The sequence below is a fragment of the Hyla sarda genome, unplaced genomic scaffold, assembly GCF_029499605.1.
Source record: "Hyla sarda isolate aHylSar1 unplaced genomic scaffold, aHylSar1.hap1 scaffold_555, whole genome shotgun sequence".
Taxonomy (NCBI): domain Eukaryota; kingdom Metazoa; phylum Chordata; class Amphibia; order Anura; family Hylidae; genus Hyla; species Hyla sarda.
The window spans coordinates 173272-201194 of NW_026610567.1; the positions used below are offsets into that span (position 1 = coordinate 173272).

General features: G+C 46.0%; 13 non-coding genes across 13 annotated transcripts; all 13 read right to left on the bottom strand.

Moving 5' to 3' along the window:
- Nucleotides 1-7: 7 nt before the first annotated feature.
- LOC130339826 (U2 spliceosomal RNA) lies at nucleotides 8-198 on the bottom strand. Its single transcript, XR_008880078.1, has one exon. It is a non-coding gene; the product is annotated as a U2 spliceosomal RNA (small nuclear RNA).
- A 2069-nt stretch (nucleotides 199-2267) lies between these two features.
- Nucleotides 2268-2458, bottom strand: LOC130339829 (U2 spliceosomal RNA). Its single transcript, XR_008880080.1, has one exon. It is a non-coding gene; the product is annotated as a U2 spliceosomal RNA (small nuclear RNA).
- Nucleotides 2459-4523: 2065 nt separating this feature from the next.
- Nucleotides 4524-4714, bottom strand: LOC130339830 (U2 spliceosomal RNA). Its single transcript, XR_008880081.1, has one exon. It is a non-coding gene; the product is annotated as a U2 spliceosomal RNA (small nuclear RNA).
- A 2079-nt stretch (nucleotides 4715-6793) lies between these two features.
- LOC130339831 (U2 spliceosomal RNA) lies at nucleotides 6794-6984 on the bottom strand. The gene has a single exon (XR_008880082.1). It is a non-coding gene; the product is annotated as a U2 spliceosomal RNA (small nuclear RNA).
- A 2070-nt stretch (nucleotides 6985-9054) lies between these two features.
- Nucleotides 9055-9245, bottom strand: LOC130339832 (U2 spliceosomal RNA). The gene has a single exon (XR_008880083.1). It is a non-coding gene; the product is annotated as a U2 spliceosomal RNA (small nuclear RNA).
- Nucleotides 9246-11315: 2070 nt separating this feature from the next.
- LOC130339833 (U2 spliceosomal RNA) lies at nucleotides 11316-11506 on the bottom strand. The gene has a single exon (XR_008880084.1). It is a non-coding gene; the product is annotated as a U2 spliceosomal RNA (small nuclear RNA).
- A 2064-nt stretch (nucleotides 11507-13570) lies between these two features.
- Nucleotides 13571-13761, bottom strand: LOC130339834 (U2 spliceosomal RNA). Its single transcript, XR_008880085.1, has one exon. It is a non-coding gene; the product is annotated as a U2 spliceosomal RNA (small nuclear RNA).
- Nucleotides 13762-15829: 2068 nt separating this feature from the next.
- LOC130339835 (U2 spliceosomal RNA) lies at nucleotides 15830-16020 on the bottom strand. The gene has a single exon (XR_008880086.1). It is a non-coding gene; the product is annotated as a U2 spliceosomal RNA (small nuclear RNA).
- Nucleotides 16021-18088: 2068 nt separating this feature from the next.
- On the bottom strand, nucleotides 18089-18279 carry LOC130339836 (U2 spliceosomal RNA). The gene has a single exon (XR_008880087.1). It is a non-coding gene; the product is annotated as a U2 spliceosomal RNA (small nuclear RNA).
- A 2070-nt stretch (nucleotides 18280-20349) lies between these two features.
- Nucleotides 20350-20540, bottom strand: LOC130339837 (U2 spliceosomal RNA). Its single transcript, XR_008880088.1, has one exon. It is a non-coding gene; the product is annotated as a U2 spliceosomal RNA (small nuclear RNA).
- Nucleotides 20541-22604: 2064 nt separating this feature from the next.
- Nucleotides 22605-22795, bottom strand: LOC130339838 (U2 spliceosomal RNA). The gene has a single exon (XR_008880089.1). It is a non-coding gene; the product is annotated as a U2 spliceosomal RNA (small nuclear RNA).
- A 2062-nt stretch (nucleotides 22796-24857) lies between these two features.
- Nucleotides 24858-25048, bottom strand: LOC130339841 (U2 spliceosomal RNA). The gene has a single exon (XR_008880091.1). It is a non-coding gene; the product is annotated as a U2 spliceosomal RNA (small nuclear RNA).
- A 2058-nt stretch (nucleotides 25049-27106) lies between these two features.
- On the bottom strand, nucleotides 27107-27297 carry LOC130339842 (U2 spliceosomal RNA). The gene has a single exon (XR_008880092.1). It is a non-coding gene; the product is annotated as a U2 spliceosomal RNA (small nuclear RNA).
- Nucleotides 27298-27923: the final 626 nt, after the last annotated feature.

The window sequence follows — 27923 nt, forward strand, 5'->3', positions numbered from 1 at the left end:
TGTAAGGGGGTGGTGCACTGTACCCGAAGATACTGCCATATCGGGTCAATGCATAGGGCGACGGAAGCAAGCTTCGAAATCGGCCCCCGTTCTCAAAAATCCATTTAATATATGGTCCCCAGATAGGGGACGTATCAGATATTAAACTGATAAGAACAGATACTACACTTGATCTTAGCCAAAAGGCCGAGAAGCGATAACCGTGAAAGGGGCGGGCCCAACAAGGTCCCCTTCATGGGCACTATCACTGCTTGCTGTCAGGGAGGCTGCCAGACAATTTTCCATGCACACTCTGGGCTGGGGGGCAGTCAACCACCAGTACACACAGCAGAACCTAAACCCATACCATTATTGCTAAGCAGCAAGACAGGGGCCCATTGCACTCCCACGGGGCCTTTTTAAATGCAATCCATAACCCGGATTTGCCAGGAACCCTTCTTACTCCTCCTACTTGCATGTGACACTGGGCTTAGGATCTGCATAGGAAACACACACACAAGCACACACCTACCTTTGTTGCCTGCAGATGCCTCCTTGGCTGTCCCCAAACGGTATCAAACCAACACCCACGGGAAGCTGTAAGCATAGAGGACATGCCTGCACCCCATTGGACTTACCTGTGTGGGTTAAATCCGGGTTATTTGACAACCTATGGCGGTGATGGTTCTGCTCAGGCAGAGCAGTGCTGATGCTCCTCATAAAGCTGTCGCTGCTGTGAAGGTTCTAGGTGACATCACAAATCCCTATGGTTACATACACAACAAAGCTGGGTTGTTGTTGTTTACACTCTGCAAGGCCTGTGGAAGTGAGTGACATCATAGCACTGTAGTTCTGAGGGTTCTAGATGGATGCAACAATCTCCTGTTGCTTCTATGAAGGCCATAATAGACGACATCACCAAACAGCTCCATAGTCACATACACAGCAAAGGAGAGATGTTGTTTACACCTAGTGATGTCAGTGGTATTGAGTGACATCACAGCACAGTGCTAAGGCTCCTGGGCCTGGACACAGCAGCGGCTGCAATATCTCAACGGAGAATACGTTTATATATATGTGTGTGTGTGCGCGTATATATATATATATATATATATATATATATATATATATATATATTTCTCCGCCGAAATCACTTTTAAACCCATTTCCACCTTTTTTTCCCTTCTCTTCCTCTTACTTTTTTTCACGTTTTTTTACGTTTTTCTCCTTTTCGCCTCTTTTCTGGGCGTATTATTCTTCTTTTTCTTCTTTTTTTTCGTCTAATGCATACCCCATCAGTGCAGCAATGCTTATTCAATACCGCCAGCAGATGGAGACACTGGGGGATAATTTTCTAAGGATTTATACTGATTTTTCCTGTCTGAATTTGTCGCACAGAAAGTTGCAGGCCAAATATGTGTGACATTTCTGCGACTTTAGCTTCTAGAGCATTTTTACAACATTATACATAGGTGCTGAATACATAAAAAGCGACTGTTCAGCGACAGACAAGTCGCATCGGCTGAAAGTAGGCCAGAATGTCAGTCCATGTTGGAGCAGGTTTAGATACAGTCTAAAGTATAGATCTCAAAGTCTGTGCACAGAATTTAGCAAGGGCCTCGCACCTTCTGATGCATCAGGTAGGTGCACAATAGCATAGCCTAACCCTCTGTACTTTGGTCTATATTGATGCGGGACATAGACAGCCAGCTGATGACCAATCCATTAGTGCAATGGATGGCTGGAAGCATTTGTCTTTGCCTTTGCAATACCACAGAAGCAATGCATGGTCAATGTACAGCAATGACACACCTGTGTGAACAGCCAGGAGACCCCCCCCATGTTATGTTACATAGTTACATAGTTAGTACGGTCGAAAAAAGACATATGTCCATCAAGTTCAACCAGGGAATTAAGGGGTAGGGGTGTGGCGCGATATTGGGGAAGGGATGAGATTTTATATTTCTTCATAAGCATTAATCTTATTTTGTCAATTAGGAACATTCAGCACCCACCCGCTATCAAGGCAGCTGCCTATCATGTCATGCCCTACCTGCACAGGTGTGCTGGCTACTCAAATGATCCAATTAAGGAGGCCATTTAGTCAGCAGCAGCAGAAGTCCTGTGCCTGGACGCTCCAACAGCGGCCAGACACAAGCAGAAGCAGCAGCAGCAGCACCACCTTTTGTTTTTTGGCTGCAGCAGCAAGGCCCACAGGGCTGGCTAGCTGGCTAGCCAGCAAGCAGGTAGCAATGAAAGTAGGAATCTTTCTTTTTAACCCTGTAAGGGGGTGGTGCACTGTACCCGAAGATACTGCCATATCGGGTCAATGCATAGGGCGACGGAAGCAAGCTTCGAAATCGGCCCCCGTTCTCAAAAATCCATTTAATATATGGTCCCCAGATAGGGGACGTATCAGATATTAAACTGATAAGAACAGATACTACACTTGATCTTAGCCAAAAGGCCGAGAAGCGATAACCGTGAAAGGGGCGGGCCCAACAAGGTCCCCTTCATGGGCACTATCACTGCTTGCTGTCAGGGAGGCTGCCAGACAATTTTCCATGCACACTCTGGGCTGGGGGGCAGTCAACCACCAGTACACACAGCAGAACCTAAACCCATACCATTATTGCTAAGCAGCAAGACAGGGGCCCATTGCACTCCCACGGGGCCTTTTTAAATGCAATCCATAACCCGGATTTGCCAGGAACCCTTCTTACTCCTCCTACTTGCATGTGACACTGGGCTTAGGATCTGCATAGGAAACACACACACAAGCACACACCTACCTTTGTTGCCTGCAGATGCCTCCTTGGCTGTCCCCAAACGGTATCAAACCAACACCCACGGGAAGCTGTAAGCATAGAGGACATGCCTGCACCCCATTGGACTTACCTGTGTGGGTTAAATCCGGGTTATTTGACAACCTATGGCGGTGATGGTTCTGCTCAGGCAGAGCAGTGCTGATGCTCCTCATAAAGCTGTCGCTGCTGTGAAGGTTCTAGGTGACATCACAAATCCCTATGGTTACATACACAACAAAGCTGGGTTGTTGTTGTTTACACTCTGCAAGGCCTGTGGAAGTGAGTGACATCATAGCACTGTAGTTCTGAGGGTTCTAGATGGATGCAACAATCTCCTGTTGCTTCTATGAAGGCCATAATAGACGACATCACCAAACAGCTCCATAGTCACATACACAGCAAAGGAGAGATGTTGTTTACACCTAGTGATGTCAGTGGTATTGAGTGACATCACAGCACAGTGCTAAGGCTCCTGGGCCTGGACACAGCAGCGGCTGCAATATCTCAACGGAGAATACGTTTATATATATGTGTGTGTGTGCGCGTATATATATATATATATATATATATATATATATATATATATTCTCCGCCGAAATCACTTTTAAACCCATTTCCACCTTTTTTTCCCTTCTCTTCCTCTTACTTTTTTTTCACGTTTTTTTACGTTTTTCTCCTTTTCGCCTCTTTTCTGGGCGTATTATTCTTCTTTTTCTTCTTTTTTTTCGTCTAATGCATACCCCATCAGTGCAGCAATGCTTATTCAATACCGCCAGCAGATGGAGACACTGGGGGATAATTTTCTAAGGATTTATACTGATTTTTCCTGTCTGAATTTGTCGCACAGAAAGTTGCAGGCCAAATATGTGTGACATTTCTGCGACTTTAGCTTCTAGAGCATTTTTACAACATTATACATAGGTGCTGAATACATAAAAAGCGACTGTTCAGCGACAGACAAGTCGCATCGGCTGAAAGTAGGCCAGAATGTCAGTCCATGTTGGAGCAGGTTTAGATACAGTCTAAAGTATAGATCTCAAAGTCTGTGCACAGAATTTAGCAAGGGCCTCGCACCTTCTGATGCATCAGGTAGGTGCACAATAGCATAGCCTAACCCTCTGTACTTTGGTCTATATTGATGCGGGACATAGACAGCCAGCTGATGACCAATCCATTAGTGCAATGGATGGCTGGAAGCATTTGTCTTTGCCTTTGCAATACCACAGAAGCAATGCATGGTCAATGTACAGCAATGACACACCTGTGTGAACAGCCAGGAGACCCCCCCCATGTTATGTTACATAGTTACATAGTTAGTACGGTCGAAAAAAGACATATGTCCATCAAGTTCAACCAGGGAATTAAGGGGTAGGGGTGTGGCGCGATATTGGGGAAGGGATGAGATTTTATATTTCTTCATAAGCATTAATCTTATTTTGTCAATTAGGAACATTCAGCACCCACCCGCTATCAAGGCAGCTGCCTATCATGTCATGCCCTACCTGCACAGGTGTGCTGGCTACTCAAATGATCCAATTAAGGAGGCCATTTAGTCAGCAGCAGCAGAAGTCCTGTGCCTGGATGCTCCAACAGCGGCCAGACACAAGCAGAAGCAGCAGCAGCAGCACCACCTTTTGTTTTTTGGCTGCAGCAGCAAGGCCCACAGGGCTGGCTAGCTGGCTAGCCAGCAAGCAGGTAGCAATGAAAGTAGGAATCTTTCTTTTTAACCCTGTAAGGGGGTGGTGCACTGTACCCGAAGATACTGCCATATCGGGTCAATGCATAGGGCGACGGAAGCAAGCTTCGAAATCGGCCCCCGTTCTCAAAAATCCATTTAATATATGGTCCCCAGATAGGGGACGTATCAGATATTAAACTGATAAGAACAGATACTACACTTGATCTTAGCCAAAAGGCCGAGAAGCGATAACCGTGAAAGGGGCGGGCCCAACAAGGTCCCCTTCATGGGCACTATCACTGCTTGCTGTCAGGGAGGCTGCCAGACAATTTTCCATGCACACTCTGGGCTGGGGGGCAGTCAACCACCAGTACACACAGCAGAACCTAAACCCATACCATTATTGCTAAGCAGCAAGACAGGGGCCCATTGCACTCCCACGGGGCCTTTTTAAATGCAATCCATAACCCGGATTTGCCAGGAACCCTTCTTACTCCTCCTACTTGCATGTGACACTGGGCTTAGGATCTGCATAGGAAACACACACACAAGCACACACCTACCTTTGTTGCCTGCAGATGCCTCCTTGGCTGTCCCCAAACGGTATCAAACCAACACCCACGGGAAGCTGTAAGCATAGAGGACATGCCTGCACCCCATTGGACTTACCTGTGTGGGTTAAATCCGGGTTATTTGACAACCTATGGCGGTGATGGTTCTGCTCAGGCAGAGCAGTGCTGATGCTCCTCATAAAGCTGTCGCTGCTGTGAAGGTTCTAGGTGACATCACAAATCCCTATGGTTACATACACAACAAAGCTGGGTTGTTGTTGTTTACACTCTGCAAGGCCTGTGGAAGTGAGTGACATCATAGCACTGTAGTTCTGAGGGTTCTAGATGGATGCAACAATCTCCTGTTGCTTCTATGAAGGCCATAATAGACGACATCACCAAACAGCTCCATAGTCACATACACAGCAAAGGAGAGATGTTGTTTACACCTAGTGATGTCAGTGGTATTGAGTGACATCACAGCACAGTGCTAAGGCTCCTGGGCCTGGACACAGCAGCGGCTGCAATATCTCAACGGAGAATACGTTTATATATATGTGTGTGTGTGCGCGTATATATAGTATATATATATATATATATATATATATATATATATATATATATATTTCTCCGCCGAAATCACTTTTAAACCCATTTCCACCTTTTTTTCCCTTCTCTTCCTCTTACTTTTTTTTCACGTTTTTTTACGTTTTTCTCCTTTTCGCCTCTTTTCTGGGCGTATTATTCTTCTTTTTCTTCTTTTTTTTCGTCTAATGCATACCCCATCAGTGCAGCAATGCTTATTCAATACCGCCAGCAGATGGAGACACTGGGGGATAATTTTCTAAGGATTTATACTGATTTTTCCTGTCTGAATTTGTCGCACAGAAAGTTGCAGGCCAAATATGTGTGACATTTCTGCGACTTTAGCTTCTGGAGCATTTTTACAACATTATACATAGGTGCTGAATACATAAAAAGCGACTGTTCAGCGACAGACAAGTCGCATCGGCTGAAAGTAGGCCAGAATGTCAGTCCATGTTGGAGCAGGTTTAGATACAGTCTAAAGTATAGATCTCAAAGTCTGTGCACAGAATTTAGCAAGGGCCTCGCACCTTCTGATGCATCAGGTAGGTGCACAATAGCATAGCCTAACCCTCTGTACTTTGGTCTATATTGATGCGGGACATAGACAGCCAGCTGATGACCAATCCATTAGTGCAATGGATGGCTGGAAGCATTTGTCTTTGCCTTTGCAATACCACAGAAGCAATGCATGGTCAATGTACAGCAATGACACACCTGTGTGAACAGCCAGGAGACCCCCCCCATGTTATGTTACATAGTTACATAGTTAGTACGGTCGAAAAAAGACATATGTCCATCAAGTTCAACCAGGGAATTAAGGGGTAGGGGTGTGGCGCGATATTGGGGAAGGGATGAGATTTTATATTTCTTCATAAGCATTAATCTTATTTTGTCAATTAGGAACATTCAGCACCCACCCGCTATCAAGGCAGCTGCCTATCATGTCATGCCCTACCTGCACAGGTGTGCTGGCTACTCAAATGATCCAATTAAGGAGGCCATTTAGTCAGCAGCAGCAGAAGTCCTGTGCCTGGACGCTCCAACAGCGGCCAGACACAAGCAGAAGCAGCAGCAGCAGCACCACCTTTTGTTTTTTGGCTGCAGCAGCAAGGCCCACAGGGCTGGCTAGCTGGCTAGCCAGCAAGCAGGTAGCAATGAAAGTAGGAATCTTTCTTTTTAACCCTGTAAGGGGGTGGTGCACTGTACCCGAAGATACTGCCATATCGGGTCAATGCATAGGGCGACGGAAGCAAGCTTCGAAATCGGCCCCCGTTCTCAAAAATCCATTTAATATATGGTCCCCAGATAGGGGACGTATCAGATATTAAACTGATAAGAACAGATACTACACTTGATCTTAGCCAAAAGGCCGAGAAGCGATAACCGTGAAAGGGGCGGGCCCAACAAGGTCCCCTTCATGGGCACTATCACTGCTTGCTGTCAGGGAGGCTGCCAGACAATTTTCCATGCACACTCTGGGCTGGGGGGCAGTCAACCACCAGTACACACAGCAGAACCTAAACCCATACCATTATTGCTAAGCAGCAAGACAGGGGCCCATTGCACTCCCACGGGGCCTTTTTAAATGCAATCCATAACCCGGATTTGCCAGGAACCCTTCTTACTCCTCCTACTTGCATGTGACACTGGGCTTAGGATCTGCATAGGAAACACACACACAAGCACACACCTACCTTTGTTGCCTGCAGATGCCTCCTTGGCTGTCCCCAAACGGTATCAAACCAACACCCACGGGAAGCTGTAAGCATAGAGGACATGCCTGCACCCCATTGGACTTACCTGTGTGGGTTAAATCCGGGTTATTTGACAACCTATGGCGGTGATGGTTCTGCTCAGGCAGAGCAGTGCTGATGCTCCTCATAAAGCTGTCGCTGCTGTGAAGGTTCTAGGTGACATCACAAATCCCTATGGTTACATACACAACAAAGCTGGGTTGTTGTTGTTTACACTCTGCAAGGCCTGTGGAAGTGAGTGACATCATAGCACTGTAGTTCTGAGGGTTCTAGATGGATGCAACAATCTCCTGTTGCTTCTATGAAGGCCATAATAGACGACATCACCAAACAGCTCCATAGTCACATACACAGCAAAGGAGAGATGTTGTTTACACCTAGTGATGTCAGTGGTATTGAGTGACATCACAGCACAGTGCTAAGGCTCCTGGGCCTGGACACAGCAGCGGCTGCAATATCTCAACGGAGAATACGTTTATATATATGTGTGTGTGTGCGCGTATATATATATATATATATATATATATATATATATATATATATATTTCTCCGCCGAAATCACTTTTAAACCCATTTCCACCTTTTTTTCCCTTCTCTTCCTCTTACTTTTTTTTCACGTTTTTTTACGTTTTTCTCCTTTTCGCCTCTTTTCTGGGCGTATTATTCTTCTTTTTCTTCTTTTTTTTCGTCTAATGCATACCCCATCAGTGCAGCAATGCTTATTCAATACCGCCAGCAGATGGAGACACTGGGGGATAATTTTCTAAGGATTTATACTGATTTTTCCTGTCTGAATTTGTCGCACAGAAAGTTGCAGGCCAAATATGTGTGACATTTCTGCGACTTTAGCTTCTAGAGCATTTTTACAACATTATACATAGGTGCTGAATACATAAAAAGCGACTGTTCAGCGACAGACAAGTCGCATCGGCTGAAAGTAGGCCAGAATGTCAGTCCATGTTGGAGCAGGTTTAGATACAGTCTAAAGTATAGATCTCAAAGTCTGTGCACAGAATTTAGCAAGGGCCTCGCACCTTCTGATGCATCAGGTAGGTGCACAATAGCATAGCCTAACCCTCTGTACTTTGGTCTATATTGATGCGGGACATAGACAGCCAGCTGATGACCAATCCATTAGTGCAATGGATGGCTGGAAGCATTTGTCTTTGCCTTTGCAATACCACAGAAGCAATGCATGGTCAATGTACAGCAATGACACACCTGTGTGAACAGCCAGGAGACCCCCCCCATGTTATGTTACATAGTTACATAGTTAGTACGGTCGAAAAAAGACATATGTCCATCAAGTTCAACCAGGGAATTAAGGGGTAGGGGTGTGGCGCGATATTGGGGAAGGGATGAGATTTTATATTTCTTCATAAGCATTAATCTTATTTTGTCAATTAGGAACATTCAGCACCCACCCGCTATCAAGGCAGCTGCCTATCATGTCATGCCCTACCTGCACAGGTGTGCTGGCTACTCAAATGATCCAATTAAGGAGGCCATTTAGTCAGCAGCAGCAGAAGTCCTGTGCCTGGACGCTCCAACAGCGGCCAGACACAAGCAGAAGCAGCAGCAGCAGCACCACCTTTTGTTTTTTGGCTGCAGCAGCAAGGCCCACAGGGCTGGCTAGCTGGCTAGCCAGCAAGCAGGTAGCAATGAAAGTAGGAATCTTTCTTTTTAACCCTGTAAGGGGGTGGTGCACTGTACCCGAAGATACTGCCATATCGGGTCAATGCATAGGGCGACGGAAGCAAGCTTCGAAATCGGCCCCCGTTCTCAAAAATCCATTTAATATATGGTCCCCAGATAGGGGACGTATCAGATATTAAACTGATAAGAACAGATACTACACTTGATCTTAGCCAAAAGGCCGAGAAGCGATAACCGTGAAAGGGGCGGGCCCAACAAGGTCCCCTTCATGGGCACTATCACTGCTTGCTGTGAGGGAGGCTGCCAGACAATTTTCCATGCACACTCTGGGCTGGGGGGCAGTCAACCACCAGTACACACAGCAGAACCTAAACCCATACCATTATTGCTAAGCAGCAAGACAGGGGCCCATTGCACTCCCACGGGGCCTTTTTAAATGCAATCCATAACCCGGATTTGCCAGGAACCCTTCTTACTCCTCCTACTTGCATGTGACACTGGGCTTAGGATCTGCATAGGAAACACACACACAAGCACACACCTACCTTTGTTGCCTGCAGATGCCTCCTTGGCTGTCCCCAAACGGTATCAAACCAACACCCACGGGAAGCTGTAAGCATAGAGGACATGCCTGCACCCCATTGGACTTACCTGTGTGGGTTAAATCCGGGTTATTTGACAACCTATGGCGGTGATGGTTCTGCTCAGGCAGAGCAGTGCTGATGCTCCTCATAAAGCTGTCGCTGCTGTGAAGGTTCTAGGTGACATCACAAATCCCTATGGTTACATACACAACAAAGCTGGGTTGTTGTTGTTTACACTCTGCAAGGCCTGTGGAAGTGAGTGACATCATAGCACTGTAGTTCTGAGGGTTCTAGATGGATGCAACAATCTCCTGTTGCTTCTATGAAGGCCATAATAGACGACATCACCAAACAGCTCCATAGTCACATACACAGCAAAGGAGAGATGTTGTTTACACCTAGTGATGTCAGTGGTATTGAGTGACATCACAGCACAGTGCTAAGGCTCCTGGGCCTGGACACAGCAGCGGCTGCAATATCTCAACGGAGAATACGTTTATATATATGTGTGTGTGTGCGCGTATATATATATATATATATATATATATATATATATATATATATATTTCTCCGCCGAAATCACTTTTAAACCCATTTCCACCTTTTTTTCCCTTCTCTTCCTCTTACTTTTTTTTCACGTTTTTTTACGTTTTTCTCCTTTTCGCCTCTTTTCTGGGCGTATTATTCTTCTTTTTCTTCTTTTTTTTCGTCTAATGCATACCCCATCAGTGCAGCAATGCTTATTCAATACCGCCAGCAGATGGAGACACTGGGGGATAATTTTCTAAGGATTTATACTGATTTTTCCTGTCTGAATTTGTCGCACAGAAAGTTGCAGGCCAAATATGTGTGACATTTCTGCGACTTTAGCTTCTAGAGCATTTTTACAACATTATACATAGGTGCTGAATACATAAAAAGCGACTGTTCAGCGACAGACAAGTCGCATCGGCTGAAAGTAGGCCAGAATGTCAGTCCATGTTGGAGCAGGTTTAGATACAGTCTAAAGTATAGATCTCAAAGTCTGTGCACAGAATTTAGCAAGGGCCTCGCACCTTCTGATGCATCAGGTAGGTGCACAATAGCATAGCCTAACCCTCTGTACTTTGGTCTATATTGATGCGGGACATAGACAGCCAGCTGATGACCAATCCATTAGTGCAATGGATGGCTGGAAGCATTTGTCTTTGCCTTTGCAATACCACAGAAGCAATGCATGGTCAATGTACAGCAATGACACACCTGTGTGAACAGCCAGGAGACCCCCCCCATGTTATGTTACATAGTTACATAGTTAGTACGGTCGAAAAAAGACATATGTCCATCAAGTTCAACCAGGGAATTAAGGGGTAGGGGTGTGGCGCGATATTGGGGAAGGGATGAGATTTTATATTTCTTCATAAGCATTAATCTTATTTTGTCAATTAGGAACATTCAGCACCCACCCGCTATCAAGGCAGCTGCCTATCATGTCATGCCCTACCTGCACAGGTGTGCTGGCTACTCAAATGATCCAATTAAGGAGGCCATTTAGTCAGCAGCAGCAGAAGTCCTGTGCCTGGACGCTCCAACAGCGGCCAGACACAAGCAGAAGCAGCAGCAGCAGCACCACCTTTTGTTTTTTGGCTGCAGCAGCAAGGCCCACAGGGCTGGCTAGCTGGCTAGCCAGCAAGCAGGTAGCAATGAAAGTAGGAATCTTTCTTTTTAACCCTGTAAGGGGGTGGTGCACTGTACCCGAAGATACTGCCATATCGGGTCAATGCATAGGGCGACGGAAGCAAGCTTCGAAATCGGCCCCCGTTCTCAAAAATCCATTTAATATATGGTCCCCAGATAGGGGACGTATCAGATATTAAACTGATAAGAACAGATACTACACTTGATCTTAGCCAAAAGGCCGAGAAGCGATAACCGTGAAAGGGGCGGGCCCAACAAGGTCCCCTTCATGGGCACTATCACTGCTTGCTGTCAGGGAGGCTGCCAGACAATTTTCCATGCACACTCTGGGCTGGGGGGCAGTCAACCACCAGTACACACAGCAGAACCTAAACCCATACCATTATTGCTAAGCAGCAAGACAGGGGCCCATTGCACTCCCACGGGGCCTTTTTAAATGCAATCCATAACCCGGATTTGCCAGGAACCCTTCTTACTCCTCCTACTTGCATGTGACACTGGGCTTAGGATCTGCATAGGAAACACACACACAAGCACACACCTACCTTTGTTGCCTGCAGATGCCTCCTTGGCTGTCCCCAAACGGTATCAAACCAACACCCACGGGAAGCTGTAAGCATAGAGGACATGCCTGCACCCCATTGGACTTACCTGTGTGGGTTAAATCCGGGTTATTTGACAACCTATGGCGGTGATGGTTCTGCTCAGGCAGAGCAGTGCTGATGCTCCTCATAAAGCTGTCGCTGCTGTGAAGGTTCTAGGTGACATCACAAATCCCTATGGTTACATACACAACAAAGCTGGGTTGTTGTTGTTTACACTCTGCAAGGCCTGTGGAAGTGAGTGACATCATAGCACTGTAGTTCTGAGGGTTCTAGATGGATGCAACAATCTCCTGTTGCTTCTATGAAGGCCATAATAGACGACATCACCAAACAGCTCCATAGTCACATACACAGCAAAGGAGAGATGTTGTTTACACCTAGTGATGTCAGTGGTATTGAGTGACATCACAGCACAGTGCTAAGGCTCCTGGGCCTGGACACAGCAGCGGCTGCAATATCTCAACGGAGAATACGTTTATATATATGTGTGTGTGTGCGCGTATATATATATATATATATATATATATATATATATATATTTCTCCGCCGAAATCACTTTTAAACCCATTTCCACCTTTTTTTCCCTTCTCTTCCTCTTACTTTTTTTTCACGTTTTTTTACGTTTTTCTCCTTTTCGCCTCTTTTCTGGGCGTATTATTCTTCTTTTTCTTCTTTTTTTTCGTCTAATGCATACCCCATCAGTGCAGCAATGCTTATTCAATACCGCCAGCAGATGGAGACACTGGGGGATAATTTTCTAAGGATTTATACTGATTTTTCCTGTCTGAATTTGTCGCACAGAAAGTTGCAGGCCAAATATGTGTGACATTTCTGCGACTTTAGCTTCTAGAGCATTTTTACAACATTATACATAGGTGCTGAATACATAAAAAGCGACTGTTCAGCGACAGACAAGTCGCATCGGCTGAAAGTAGGCCAGAATGTCAGTCCATGTTGGAGCAGGTTTAGATACAGTCTAAAGTATAGATCTCAAAGTCTGTGCACAGAATTTAGCAAGGGCCTCGCACCTTCTGATGCATCAGGTAGGTGCACAATAGCATAGCCTAACCCTCTGTACTTTGGTCTATATTGATGCGGGACATAGACAGCCAGCTGATGACCAATCCATTAGTGCAATGGATGGCTGGAAGCATTTGTCTTTGCCTTTGCAATACCACAGAAGCAATGCATGGTCAATGTACAGCAATGACACACCTGTGTGAACAGCCAGGAGACCCCCCCCATGTTATGTTACATAGTTACATAGTTAGTACGGTCGAAAAAAGACATATGTCCATCAAGTTCAACCAGGGAATTAAGGGGTAGGGGTGTGGCGCGATATTGGGGAAGGGATGAGATTTTATATTTCTTCATAAGCATTAATGTTATTTTGTCAATTAGGAACATTCAGCACCCACCCGCTATCAAGGCAGCTGCCTATCATGTCATGCCCTACCTGCACAGGTGTGCTGGCTACTCAAATGATCCAATTAAGGAGGCCATTTAGTCAGCAGCAGCAGAAGTCCTGTGCCTAGACGCTCCAACAGCGGCCAGACACAAGCAGAAGCAGCAGCAGCAGCACCACCTTTTGTTTTTTGGCTGCAGCAGCAAGGCCCACAGGGCTGGCTAGCTGGCTAGCCAGCAAGCAGGTAGCAATGAAAGTAGGAATCTTTCTTTTTAACCCTGTAAGGGGGTGGTGCACTGTACCCGAAGATACTGCCATATCGGGTCAATGCATAGGGCGACGGAAGCAAGCTTCGAAATCGGCCCCCGTTCTCAAAAATCCATTTAATATATGGTCCCCAGATAGGGGACGTATCAGATATTAAACTGATAAGAACAGATACTACACTTGATCTTAGCCAAAAGGCCGAGAAGCGATAACCGTGAAAGGGGCGGGCCCAACAAGGTCCCCTTCATGGGCACTATCACTGCTTGCTGTCAGGGAGGCTGCCAGACAATTTTCCATGCACACTCTGGGCTGGGGGGCAGTCAACCACCAGTACACACAGCAGAACCTAAACCCATACCATTATTGCTAAGCAGCAAGACAGGGGCCCATTGCACTCCCACGGGGCCTTTTTAAATGCAATCCATAACCCGGATTTGCCAGGAACCCTTCTTACTCCTCCTACTTGCATGTGACACTGGGCTTAGGATCTGCATAGGAAACACACACACAAGCACACACCTACCTTTGTTGCCTGCAGATGCCTCCTTGGCTGTCCCCAAACGGTATCAAACCAACACCCACGGGAAGCTGTAAGCATAGAGGACATGCCTGCACCCCATTGGACTTACCTGTGTGGGTTAAATCCGGGTTATTTGACAACCTATGGCGGTGATGGTTCTGCTCAGGCAGAGCAGTGCTGATGCTCCTCATAAAGCTGTCGCTGCTGTGAAGGTTCTAGGTGACATCACAAATCCCTATGGTTACATACACAACAAAGCTGGGTTGTTGTTGTTTACACTCTGCAAGGCCTGTGGAAGTGAGTGACATCATAGCACTGTAGTTCTGAGGGTTCTAGATGGATGCAACAATCTCCTGTTGCTTCTATGAAGGCCATAATAGACGACATCACCAAACAGCTCCATAGTCACATACACAGCAAAGGAGAGATGTTGTTTACACCTAGTGATGTCAGTGGTATTGAGTGACATCACAGCACAGTGCTAAGGCTCCTGGGCCTGGACACAGCAGCGGCTGCAATATCTCAACGGAGAATACGTTTATATATATGTGTGTGTGTGCGCGTATATATATATATATATATATATATATATATATATATATATATTTCTCCGCCGAAATCACTTTTAAACCCATTTCCACCTTTTTTTCCCTTCTCTTCCTCTTACTTTTTTTTCACGTTTTTTTACGTTTTTCTCCTTTTCGCCTCTTTTCTGGGCGTATTATTCTTCTTTTTCTTCTTTTTTTTCGTCTAATGCATACCCCATCAGTGCAGCAATGCTTATTCAATACCGCCAGCAGATGGAGACACTGGGGGATAATTTTCTAAGGATTTATACTGATTTTTCCTGTCTGAATTTGTCGCACAGAAAGTTGCAGGCCAAATATGTGTGACATTTCTGCGACTTTAGCTTCTAGAGCATTTTTACAACATTATACATAGGTGCTGAATACATAAAAAGCGACTGTTCAGCGACAGACAAGTCGCATCGGCTGAAAGTAGGCCAGAATGTCAGTCCATGTTGGAGCAGGTTTAGATACAGTCTAAAGTATAGATCTCAAAGTCTGTGCACAGAATTTAGCAAGGGCCTCGCACCTTCTGATGCATCAGGTAGGTGCACAATAGCATAGCCTAACCCTCTGTACTTTGGTCTATATTGATGCGGGACATAGACAGCCAGCTGATGACCAATCCATTAGTGCAATGGATGGCTGGAAGCATTTGTCTTTGCCTTTGCAATACCACAGAAGCAATGCATGGTCAATGTACAGCAATGACACACCTGTGTGAACAGCCAGGAGACCCCCCCCATGTTATGTTACATAGTTACATAGTTAGTACGGTCGAAAAAAGACATATGTCCATCAAGTTCAACCAGGGAATTAAGGGGTAGGGGTGTGGCGCGATATTGGGGAAGGGATGAGATTTTATATTTCTTCATAAGCATTAATCTTATTTTGTCAATTAGGAACATTCAGCACCCACCCGCTATCAAGGCAGCTGCCTATCATGTCATGCCCTACCTGCACAGGTGTGCTGGCTACTCAAATGATCCAATTAAGGAGGCCATTTAGTCAGCAGCAGCAGAAGTCCTGTGCCTGGACGCTCCAACAGCGGCCAGACACAAGCAGAAGCAGCAGCAGCAGCACCACCTTTTGTTTTTTGGCTGCAGCAGCAAGGCCCACAGGGCTGGCTAGCTGGCTAGCCAGCAAGCAGGTAGCAATGAAAGTAGGAATCTTTCTTTTTAACCCTGTAAGGGGGTGGTGCACTGTACCCGAAGATACTGCCATATCGGGTCAATGCATAGGGCGACGGAAGCAAGCTTCGAAATCGGCCCCCGTTCTCAAAAATCCATTTAATATATGGTCCCCAGATAGGGGACGTATCAGATATTAAACTGATAAGAACAGATACTACACTTGATCTTAGCCAAAAGGCCGAGAAGCGATAACCGTGAAAGGGGCGGGCCCAACAAGGTCCCCTTCATGGGCACTATCACTGCTTGCTGTCAGGGAGGCTGCCAGACAATTTTCCATGCACACTCTGGGCTGGGGGGCAGTCAACCACCAGTACACACAGCAGAACCTAAACCCATACCATTATTGCTAAGCAGCAAGACAGGGGCCCATTGCACTCCCACGGGGCCTTTTTAAATGCAATCCATAACCCGGATTTGCCAGGAACCCTTCTTACTCCTCCTACTTGCATGTGACACTGGGCTTAGGATCTGCATAGGAAACACACACACAAGCACACACCTACCTTTGTTGCCTGCAGATGCCTCCTTGGCTGTCCCCAAACGGTATCAAACCAACACCCACGGGAAGCTGTAAGCATAGAGGACATGCCTGCACCCCATTGGACTTACCTGTGTGGGTTAAATCCGGGTTATTTGACAACCTATGGCGGTGATGGTTCTGCTCAGGCAGAGCAGTGCTGATGCTCCTCATAAAGCTGTCGCTGCTGTGAAGGTTCTAGGTGACATCACAAATCCCTATGGTTACATACACAACAAAGCTGGGTTGTTGTTGTTTACACTCTGCAAGGCCTGTGGAAGTGAGTGACATCATAGCACTGTAGTTCTGAGGGTTCTAGATGGATGCAACAATCTCCTGTTGCTTCTATGAAGGCCATAATAGACGACATCACCAAACAGCTCCATAGTCACATACACAGCAAAGGAGAGATGTTGTTTACACCTAGTGATGTCAGTGGTATTGAGTGACATCACAGCACAGTGCTAAGGCTCCTGGGCCTGGACACAGCAGCGGCTGCAATATCTCAACGGAGAATACGTTTATATATATGTGTGTGTGTGCGCGTATATATATATATATATATATATATATATATATATATATATATTTCTCCGCCGAAATCACTTTTAAACCCATTTCCACCTTTTTTTCCCTTCTCTTCCTCTTACTTTTTTTTCACGTTTTTTTACGTTTTTCTCCTTTTCGCCTCTTTTCTGGGCGTATTATTCTTCTTTTTCTTCTTTTTTTTCGTCTAATGCATACCCCATCAGTGCAGCAATGCTTATTCAATACCGCCAGCAGATGGAGACACTGGGGGATAATTTTCTAAGGATTTATACTGATTTTTCCTGTCTGAATTTGTCGCACAGAAAGTTGCAGGCCAAATATGTGTGACATTTCTGCGACTTTAGCTTCTAGAGCATTTTTACAACATTATACATAGGTGCTGAATACATAAAAAGCGACTGTTCAGCGACAGACAAGTCGCATCGGCTGAAAGTAGGCCAGAATGTCAGTCCATGTTGGAGCAGGTTTAGATACAGTCTAAAGTATAGATCTCAAAGTCTGTGCACAGAATTTAGCAAGGGCCTCGCACCTTCTGATGCATCAGGTAGGTGCACAATAGCATAGCCTAACCCTCTGTACTTTGGTCTATATTGATGCGGGACATAGACAGCCAGCTGATGACCAATCCATTAGTGCAATGGATGGCTGGAAGCATTTGTCTTTGCCTTTGCAATACCACAGAAGCAATGCATGGTCAATGTACAGCAATGACACACCTGTGTGAACAGCCAGGAGACCCCCCCCATGTTATGTTACATAGTTACATAGTTAGTACGGTCGAAAAAAGACATATGTCCATCAAGTTCAACCAGGGAATTAAGGGGTAGGGGTGTGGCGCGATATTGGGGAAGGGATGAGATTTTATATTTCTTCATAAGCATTAATCTTATTTTGTCAATTAGGAACATTCAGCACCCACCCGCTATCAAGGCAGCTGCCTATCATGTCATGCCCTACCTGCACAGGTGTGCTGGCTACTCAAATGATCCAATTAAGGAGGCCATTTAGTCAGCAGCAGCAGAAGTCCTGTGCCTGGACGCTCCAACAGCGGCCAGACACAAGCAGAAGCAGCAGCAGCAGCACCACCTTTTGTTTTTTGGCTGCAGCAGCAAGGCCCACAGGGCTGGCTAGCTGGCTAGCCAGCAAGCAGGTAGCAATGAAAGTAGGAATCTTTCTTTTTAACCCTGTAAGGGGGTGGTGCACTGTACCCGAAGATACTGCCATATCGGGTCAATGCATAGGGCGACGGAAGCAAGCTTCGAAATCGGCCCCCGTTCTCAAAAATCCATTTAATATATGGTCCCCAGATAGGGGACGTATCAGATATTAAACTGATAAGAACAGATACTACACTTGATCTTAGCCAAAAGGCCGAGAAGCGATAACCGTGAAAGGGGCGGGCCCAACAAGGTCCCCTTCATGGGCACTATCACTGCTTGCTGTGAGGGAGGCTGCCAGACAATTTTCCATGCACACTCTGGGCTGGGGGGCAGTCAACCACCAGTACACACAGCAGAACCTAAACCCATACCATTATTGCTAAGCAGCAAGACAGGGGCCCATTGCACTCCCACGGGGCCTTTTTAAATGCAATCCATAACCCGGATTTGCCAGGAACCCTTCTTACTCCTCCTACTTGCATGTGACACTGGGCTTAGGATCTGCATAGGAAACACACACACAAGCACACACCTACCTTTGTTGCCTGCAGATGCCTCCTTGGCTGTCCCCAAACGGTATCAAACCAACACCCACGGGAAGCTGTAAGCATAGAGGACATGCCTGCACCCCATTGGACTTACCTGTGTGGGTTAAATCCGGGTTATTTGACAACCTATGGCGGTGATGGTTCTGCTCAGGCAGAGCAGTGCTGATGCTCCTCATAAAGCTGTCGCTGCTGTGAAGGTTCTAGGTGACATCACAAATCCCTATGGTTACATACACAACAAAGCTGGGTTGTTGTTGTTTACACTCTGCAAGGCCTGTGGAAGTGAGTGACATCATAGCACTGTAGTTCTGAGGGTTCTAGATGGATGCAACAATCTCCTGTTGCTTCTATGAAGGCCATAATAGACGACATCACCAAACAGCTCCATAGTCACATACACAGCAAAGGAGAGATGTTGTTTACACCTAGTGATGTCAGTGGTATTGAGTGACATCACAGCACAGTGCTAAGGCTCCTGGGCCTGGACACAGCAGCGGCTGCAATATCTCAACGGAGAATACGTTTATATATATGTGTGTGTGTGCGCGTATATATATATATATATATATATATATATATATATATATATATATTTCTCCGCCGAAATCACTTTTAAACCCATTTCCACCTTTTTTTCCCTTCTCTTCCTCTTACTTTTTTTTCACGTTTTTTTACGTTTTTCTCCTTTTCGCCTCTTTTCTGGGCGTATTATTCTTCTTTTTCTTCTTTTTTTTCGTCTAATGCATACCCCATCAGTGCAGCAATGCTTATTCAATACCGCCAGCAGATGGAGACACTGGGGGATAATTTTCTAAGGATTTATACTGATTTTTCCTGTCTGAATTTGTCGCACAGAAAGTTGCAGGCCAAATATGTGTGACATTTCTGCGACTTTAGCTTCTAGAGCATTTTTACAACATTATACATAGGTGCTGAATACATAAAAAGCGACTGTTCAGCGACAGACAAGTCGCATCGGCTGAAAGTAGGCCAGAATGTCAGTCCATGTTGGAGCAGGTTTAGATACAGTCTAAAGTATAGATCTCAAAGTCTGTGCACAGAATTTAGCAAGGGCCTCGCACCTTCTGATGCATCAGGTAGGTGCACAATAGCATAGCCTAACCCTCTGTACTTTGGTCTATATTGATGCGGGACATAGACAGCCAGCTGATGACCAATCCATTAGTGCAATGGATGGCTGGAAGCATTTGTCTTTGCCTTTGCAATACCACAGAAGCAATGCATGGTCAATGTACAGCAATGACACACCTGTGTGAACAGCCAGGAGACCCCCCCCATGTTATGTTACATAGTTACATAGTTAGTACGGTCGAAAAAAGACATATGTCCATCAAGTTCAACCAGGGAATTAAGGGGTAGGGGTGTGGCGCGATATTGGGGAAGGGATGAGATTTTATATTTCTTCATAAGCATTAATCTTATTTTGTCAATTAGGAACATTCAGCACCCACCCGCTATCAAGGCAGCTGCCTATCATGTCATGCCCTACCTGCACAGGTGTGCTGGCTACTCAAATGATCCAATTAAGGAGGCCATTTAGTCAGCAGCAGCAGAAGTCCTGTGCCTGGACGCTCCAACAGCGGCCAGACACAAGCAGAAGCAGCAGCAGCAGCACCACCTTTTGTTTTTTGGCTGCAGCAGCAAGGCCCACAGGGCTGGCTAGCTGGCTAGCCAGCAAGCAGGTAGCAATGAAAGTAGGAATCTTTCTTTTTAACCCTGTAAGGGGGTGGTGCACTGTACCCGAAGATACTGCCATATCGGGTCAATGCATAGGGCGACGGAAGCAAGCTTCGAAATCGGCCCCCGTTCTCAAAAATCCATTTAATATATGGTCCCCAGATAGGGGACGTATCAGATATTAAACTGATAAGAACAGATACTACACTTGATCTTAGCCAAAAGGCCGAGAAGCGATAACCGTGAAAGGGGCGGGCCCAACAAGGTCCCCTTCATGGGCACTATCACTGCTTGCTGTCAGGGAGGCTGCCAGACAATTTTCCATGCACACTCTGGGCTGGGGGGCAGTCAACCACCAGTACACACAGCAGAACCTAAACCCATACCATTATTGCTAAGCAGCAAGACAGGGGCCCATTGCACTCCCACGGGGCCTTTTTAAATGCAATCCATAACCCGGATTTGCCAGGAACCCTTCTTACTCCTCCTACTTGCATGTGACACTGGGCTTAGGATCTGCATAGGAAACACACACACAAGCACACACCTACCTTTGTTGCCTGCAGATGCCTCCTTGGCTGTCCCCAAACGGTATCAAACCAACACCCACGGGAAGCTGTAAGCATAGAGGACATGCCTGCACCCCATTGGACTTACCTGTGTGGGTTAAATCCGGGTTATTTGACAACCTATGGCGGTGATGGTTCTGCTCAGGCAGAGCAGTGCTGATGCTCCTCATAAAGCTGTCGCTGCTGTGAAGGTTCTAGGTGACATCACAAATCCCTATGGTTACATACACAACAAAGCTGGGTTGTTGTTGTTTACACTCTGCAAGGCCTGTGGAAGTGAGTGACATCATAGCACTGTAGTTCTGAGGGTTCTAGATGGATGCAACAATCTCCTGTTGCTTCTATGAAGGCCATAATAGACGACATCACCAAACAGCTCCATAGTCACATACACAGCAAAGGAGAGATGTTGTTTACACCTAGTGATGTCAGTGGTATTGAGTGACATCACAGCACAGTGCTAAGGCTCCTGGGCCTGGACACAGCAGCGGCTGCAATATCTCAACGGAGAATACGTTTATATATATGTGTGTGTGTGCGCGTATATATATATATATATATATATATATATATATATATATATATTCTCCGCCGAAATCACTTTTAAACCCATTTCCACCTTTTTTTCCCTTCTCTTCCTCTTACTTTTTTTTCACGTTTTTTTACGTTTTTCTCCTTTTCGCCTCTTTTCTGGGCGTATTATTCTTCTTTTTCTTCTTTTTTTTCGTCTAATGCATACCCCATCAGTGCAGCAATGCTTATTCAATACCGCCAGCAGATGGAGACACTGGGGGATAATTTTCTAAGGATTTATACTGATTTTTCCTGTCTGAATTTGTCGCACAGAAAGTTGCAGGCCAAATATGTGTGACATTTCTGCGACTTTAGCTTCTAGAGCATTTTTACAACATTATACATAGGTGCTGAATACATAAAAAGCGACTGTTCAGCGACAGACAAGTCGCATCGGCTGAAAGTAGGCCAGAATGTCAGTCCATGTTGGAGCAGGTTTAGATACAGTCTAAAGTATAGATCTCAAAGTCTGTGCACAGAATTTAGCAAGGGCCTCGCACCTTCTGATGCATCAGGTAGGTGCACAATAGCATAGCCTAACCCTCTGTACTTTGGTCTATATTGATGCGGGACATAGACAGCCAGCTGATGACCAATCCATTAGTGCAATGGATGGCTGGAAGCATTTGTCTTTGCCTTTGCAATACCACAGAAGCAATGCATGGTCAATGTACAGCAATGACACACCTGTGTGAACAGCCAGGAGACCCCCCCCATGTTATGTTACATAGTTACATAGTTAGTACGGTCGAAAAAAGACATATGTCCATCAAGTTCAACCAGGGAATTAAGGGGTAGGGGTGTGGCGCGATATTGGGGAAGGGATGAGATTTTATATTTCTTCATAAGCATTAATCTTATTTTGTCAATTAGGAACATTCAGCACCCACCCGCTATCAAGGCAGCTGCCTATCATGTCATGCCCTACCTGCACAGGTGTGCTGGCTACTCAAATGATCCAATTAAGGAGGCCATTTAGTCAGCAGCAGAAGTCCTGTGCCTAGACGCTCCAACAGCGGCCAGACACAAGCAGAAGCAGCAGCAGCAGCACCACCTTTTGTTTTTTGGCTGCAGCAGCAAGGCCCACAGGGCTGGCTAGCTGGCTAGCCAGCAAGCAGGTAGCAATGAAAGTAGGAATCTTTCTTTTTAACCCTGTAAGGGGGTGGTGCACTGTACCCGAAGATACTGCCATATCGGGTCAATGCATAGGGCGACGGAAGCAAGCTTCGAAATCGGCCCCCGTTCTCAAAAATCCATTTAATATATGGTCCCCAGATAGGGGACGTATCAGATATTAAACTGATAAGAACAGATACTACACTTGATCTTAGCCAAAAGGCCGAGAAGCGATAACCGTGAAAGGGGCGGGCCCAACAAGGTCCCCTTCATGGGCACTATCACTGCTTGCTGTCAGGGAGGCTGCCAGACAATTTTCCATGCACACTCTGGGCTGGGGGGCAGTCAACCACCAGTACACACAGCAGAACCTAAACCCATACCATTATTGCTAAGCAGCAAGACAGGGGCCCATTGCACTCCCACGGGGCCTTTTTAAATGCAATCCATAACCCGGATTTGCCAGGAACCCTTCTTACTCCTCCTACTTGCATGTGACACTGGGCTTAGGATCTGCATAGGAAACACACACACAAGCACACACCTACCTTTGTTGCCTGCAGATGCCTCCTTGGCTGTCCCCAAACGGTATCAAACCAACACCCACGGGAAGCTGTAAGCATAGAGGACATGCCTGCACCCCATTGGACTTACCTGTGTGGGTTAAATCCGGGTTATTTGACAACCTATGGCGGTGATGGTTCTGCTCAGGCAGAGCAGTGCTGATGCTCCTCATAAAGCTGTCGCTGCTGTGAAGGTTCTAGGTGACATCACAAATCCCTATGGTTACATACACAACAAAGCTGGGTTGTTGTTGTTTACACTCTGCAAGGCCTGTGGAAGTGAGTGACATCATAGCACTGTAGTTCTGAGGGTTCTAGATGGATGCAACAATCTCCTGTTGCTTCTATGAAGGCCATAATAGACGACATCACCAAACAGCTCCATAGTCACATACACAGCAAAGGAGAGATGTTGTTTACACCTAGTGATGTCAGTGGTATTGAGTGACATCACAGCACAGTGCTAAGGCTCCTGGGCCTGGACACAGCAGCGGCTGCAATATCTCAACGGAGAATACGTTTATATATATGTGTGTGTGTGCGCGTATATATATATATATATATATATATATATATATATATTTCTCCGCCGAAATCACTTTTAAACCCATTTCCACCTTTTTTTCCCTTCTCTTCCTCTTACTTTTTTTTCACGTTTTTTTACGTTTTTCTCCTTTTCGCCTCTTTTCTGGGCGTATTATTCTTCTTTTTCTTCTTTTTTTTCGTCTAATGCATACCCCATCAGTGCAGCAATGCTTATTCAATACCGCCAGCAGATGGAGACACTGGGGGATAATTTTCTAAGGATTTATACTGATTTTTCCTGTCTGAATTTGTCGCACAGAAAGTTGCAGGCCAAATATGTGTGACATTTCTGCGACTTTAGCTTCTAGAGCATTTTTACAACATTATACATAGGTGCTGAATACATAAAAAGCGACTGTTCAGCGACAGACAAGTCGCATCGGCTGAAAGTAGGCCAGAATGTCAGTCCATGTTGGAGCAGGTTTAGATACAGTCTAAAGTATAGATCTCAAAGTCTGTGCACAGAATTTAGCAAGGGCCTCGCACCTTCTGATGCATCAGGTAGGTGCACAATAGCATAGCCTAACCCTCTGTACTTTGGTCTATATTGATGCGGGACATAGACAGCCAGCTGATGACCAATCCATTAGTGCAATGGATGGCTGGAAGCATTTGTCTTTGCCTTTGCAATACCACAGAAGCAATGCATGGTCAATGTACAGCAATGACACACCTGTGTGAACAGCCAGGAGACCCCCCCCATGTTATGTTACATAGTTACATAGTTAGTACGGTCGAAAAAAGACATATGTCCATCAAGTTCAACCAGGGAATTAAGGGGTAGGGGTGTGGCGCGATATTGGGGAAGGGATGAGATTTTATATTTCTTCATAAGCATTAATCTTATTTTGTCAATTAGGAACATTCAGCACCCACCCGCTATCAAGGCAGCTGCCTATCATGTCATGCCCTACCTGCACAGGTGTGCTGGCTACTCAAATGATCCAATTAAGGAGGCCATTTAGTCAGCAGCAGCAGAAGTCCTGTGCCTGGACGCTCCAACAGCGGCCAGACACAAGCAGAAGCAGCAGCAGCAGCACCACCTTTTGTTTTTTGGCTGCAGCAGCAAGGCCCACAGGGCTGGCTAGCTGGCTAGCCAGCAAGCAGGTAGCAATGAAAGTAGGAATCTTTCTTTTTAACCCTGTAAGGGGGTGGTGCACTGTACCCGAAGATACTGCCATATCGGGTCAATGCATAGGGCGACGGAAGCAAGCTTCGAAATCGGCCCCCGTTCTCAAAAATCCATTTAATATATGGTCCCCAGATAGGGGACGTATCAGATATTAAACTGATAAGAACAGATACTACACTTGATCTTAGCCAAAAGGCCGAGAAGCGATAACCGTGAAAGGGGCGGGCCCAACAAGGTCCCCTTCATGGGCACTATCACTGCTTGCTGTCAGGGAGGCTGCCAGACAATTTTCCATGCACACTCTGGGCTGGGGGGCAGTCAACCACCAGTACACACAGCAGAACCTAAACCCATACCATTATTGCTAAGCAGCAAGACAGGGGCCCATTGCACTCCCACGGGGCCTTTTTAAATGCAATCCATAACCCGGATTTGCCAGGAACCCTTCTTACTCCTCCTACTTGCATGTGACACTGGGCTTAGGATCTGCATAGGAAACACACACACAAGCACACACCTACCTTTGTTGCCTGCAGATGCCTCCTTGGCTGTCCCCAAACGGTATCAAACCAACACCCACGGGAAGCTGTAAGCATAGAGGACATGCCTGCACCCCATTGGACTTACCTGTGTGGGTTAAATCCGGGTTATTTGACAACCTATGGCGGTGATGGTTCTGCTCAGGCAGAGCAGTGCTGATGCTCCTCATAAAGCTGTCGCTGCTGTGAAGGTTCTAGGTGACATCACAAATCCCTATGGTTACATACACAACAAAGCTGGGTTGTTGTTGTTTACACTCTGCAAGGCCTGTGGAAGTGAGTGACATCATAGCACTGTAGTTCTGAGGGTTCTAGATGGATGCAACAATCTCCTGTTGCTTCTATGAAGGCCATAATAGACGACATCACCAAACAGCTCCATAGTCACATACACAGCAAAGGAGAGATGTTGTTTACACCTAGTGATGTCAGTGGTATTGAGTGACATCACAGCACAGTGCTAAGGCTCCTGGGCCTGGACACAGCAGCGGCTGCAATATCTCAACGGAGAATACGTTTATATATATGTGTGTGTGTGCGCGTATATATATATATATATATATATATATATATATTTCTCCGCCGAAATCACTTTTAAACCCATTTCCACCTTTTTTTCCCTTCTCTTCCTCTTACTTTTTTTTCACGTTTTTTTACGTTTTTCTCCTTTTCGCCTCTTTTCTGGGCGTATTATTCTTCTTTTTCTTCTTTTTTTTCGTCTAATGCATACCCCATCAGTGCAGCAATGCTTATTCAATACCGCCAGCAGATGGAGACACTGGGGGATAATTTTCTAAGGATTTATACTGATTTTTCCTGTCTGAATTTGTCGCACAGAAAGTTGCAGGCCAAATATGTGTGACATTTCTGCGACTTTAGCTTCTAGAGCATTTTTACAACATTATACATAGGTGCTGAATACATAAAAAGCGACTGTTCAGCGACAGACAAGTCGCATCGGCTGAAAGTAGGCCAGAATGTCAGTCCATGTTGGAGCAGGTTTAGATACAGTCTAAAGTATAGATCTCAAAGTCTGTGCACAGAATTTAGCAAGGGCCTCGCACCTTCTGATGCATCAGGTAGGTGCACAATAGCATAGCCTAACCCTCTGTACTTTGGTCTATATTGATGCGGGACATAGACAGCCAGCTGATGACCAATCCATTAGTGCAATGGATGGCTGGAAGCATTTGTCTTTGCCTTTGCAATACCACAGAAGCAATGCATGGTCAATGTACAGCAATGACACACCTGTGTGAACAGCCAGGAGACCCCCCCCATGTTATGTTACATAGTTACATAGTTAGTACGGTCGAAAAAAGACATATGTCCATCAAGTTCAACCAGGGAATTAAGGGGTAGGGGTGTGGCGCGATATTGGGGAAGGGATGAGATTTTATATTTCTTCATAAGCATTAATCTTATTTTGTCAATTAGGAACATTCAGCACCCACCCGCTATCAAGGCAGCTGCCTATCATGTCATGCCCTACCTGCACAGGTGTGCTGGCTACTCAAATGATCCAATTAAGGAGGCCATTTAGTCAGCAGCAGCAGAAGTCCTGTGCCTGGACGCTCCAACAGCGGCCAGACACAAGCAGAAGCAGCAGCAGCAGCACCACCTTTTGTTTTTTGGCTGCAGCAGCAAGGCCCACAGGGCTGGCTAGCTGGCTAGCCAGCAAGCAGGTAGCAATGAAAGTAGGAATCTTTCTTTTTAACCCTGTAAGGGGGTGGTGCACTGTACCCGAAGATACTGCCATATCGGGTCAATGCATAGGGCGACGGAAGCAAGCTTCGAAATCGGCCCCCGTTCTCAAAAATCCATTTAATATATGGTCCCCAGATAGGGGACGTATCAGATATTAAACTGATAAGAACAGATACTACACTTGATCTTAGCCAAAAGGCCGAGAAGCGATAACCGTGAAAGGGGCGGGCCCAACAAGGTCCCCTTCATGGGCACTATCACTGCTTGCTGTCAGGGAGGCAGCCAGACAATTTTCCATGCACACTCTGGGCTGGGGGGCAGTCAACCACCAGTACACACAGCAGAACCTAAACCCATACCATTATTGCTAAGCAGCAAGACAGGGGCCCATTGCACTCCCACGGGGCCTTTTTAAATGCAATCCATAACCCGGATTTGCCAGGAACCCTTCTTACTCCTCCTACTTGCATGTGACACTGGGCTTAGGATCTGCATAGGAAACACACACACAAGCACACACCTACCTTTGTTGCCTGCAGATGCCTCCTTGGCTGTCCCCAAACGGTATCAAACCAACACCCACGGGAAGCTGTAAGCATAGAGGACATGCCTGCACCCCATTGGACTTACCTGTGTGGGTTAAATCCGGGTTATTTGACAACCTATGGCGGTGATGGTTCTGCTCAGGCAGAGCAGTGCTGATGCTCCTCATAAAGCTGTCGCTGCTGTGAAGGTTCTAGGTGACATCACAAATCCCTATGGTTACATACACAACAAAGCTGGGTTGTTGTTGTTTACACTCTGCAAGGCCTGTGGAAGTGAGTGACATCATAGCAC